We start from the raw sequence: 1,703 nt of genomic DNA on the forward strand, positions 1-1,703 counted from the left end.
AGTGATATCTCAATGTGGTTTTAATTTGAATCTCCCTGAGGGCTAGTGATGATGAACATGTTTTCATGTGGCTGATAGCCATTTGTTTGTCTTCATTGGAGAAGTATCTGTTCATATCTTCTGCCCATTTTTTGATATGATTATCTGTTTTGTGTGTGTTGAGTTTGAGCAGCCACCTTGGAGAACAGTGTGGATATTCCTCAAGAAATTAAAAATAGAGCTTCCCCATGACCCTGCAATTGCACTACTGGGTATTTATCCCAAAGATACAGATGTCGTGAAAAGAAGGGCCATCTGTACCCCAATGTTTATAGCAGCAATGGCCACGGTCGCCAAACTATGGAAAGAACCAAAATGCCCTTCAATGGACGAATGGATAAGGAAGATGTGGTCCATATATACTATGGAGTATTATGCCTCCATCAGAAAGGATGAATACCCAACTTTTGTAGCAACATGGATGGGACTGGAAGAGATTATGCTGAGTGAAATAAGTCAAACAGAGAGAGTCAATTATCATATGGTTTCACTCATTTGTGGAGCATAACAAATAACATGGAGGACTAGGGGAGTTAGAGAGGAGAAGGGAGTTGGGGGAAATTGGAAGGGGAGGTGAACCATGAGAGACTATGGACTCTGAAAAACAATTTGAGGGGTTTGAAGGGGCGGGGGGGGTGGGAGGTTGGGGGCACCAGGTGGTGGGTATTAGAGAGGGCACGGATTGCATGGAGCACTGGGTGTGGTGCAAAAACAAGGAATACTGTTATGCTGAAAATTAAAAAAAAAAAAGAAAAACAATTGTAAATTGATAACACATTGAAATGATACAATTCTAGATAGATTCAGTTAAACAAAATACTAAAATTAAAAAAAAAAGAAATTGTCTAAAAGCACAACATCTGTACTCATTGATAATACTGAAATGTACATTAAAAGGAGCACTCTGTTTCCTGAAAAAAAAAAAAAAACACTCACATGAAAATTTTTTAAAAGTTACATTATATCAAAAGGATGGACTATTGTGTTACAGATAAAATATAGAGCTAGATTATGCAAAATGCTGCATGAAAACGTTATATGGTAAGCCTTCTATGTTTAAACCCATATATAAAGTCAGACAATATATTTATAATAGCTTATTCATAATTATTAAAGAAACAAAGTGTGTAAGAAGAATATATGCTAAATTTACGTCATTAATTGAGTCTCAAGTGAGAATGAGGATTGTGCACTTCTGGCATTTAGTGGACAGAAGGCAGAGATGATAAAGTTCTACACAGTGAGAAACTCTAAAATCTCTTGATTATTGTCTATGCCAAAATTTAAATACTAAACAAAGTATATTAGCTTTAGATATCTTTTGTCATGATAATGCTGTACAACAAAGCAACCCAAAACTTAATGGTTTAAGCAGAATAATGCCCCCAAACCCTTAAAAAATGTCTAAGTCCTAATTCTTGGAATATTTTAGGTTTCAGAGCAAAGGGCAATTAAAATTATAAGTGGAAATAAGGTTGATCAACAGCTGACCTTGAAATGAGGAGATTATTCTGGATCATCCAAATGGGCTCAATGTAACAAAAGGGACTTTATAAGTGAAAAAAAAGGCAAAGGGAGAGAACCAGAGAGATTACAGGGAAGAAGGACCTACTCTTGCTGGGTTTGAAGATGGAGGAAGACAACTAAAAGCAAAGAAATGAGAG

This window comes from Mustela nigripes, chromosome 1 (genome assembly GCF_022355385.1).
Source record: "Mustela nigripes isolate SB6536 chromosome 1, MUSNIG.SB6536, whole genome shotgun sequence".
Taxonomy (NCBI): Eukaryota; Metazoa; Chordata; class Mammalia; order Carnivora; family Mustelidae; genus Mustela; species Mustela nigripes.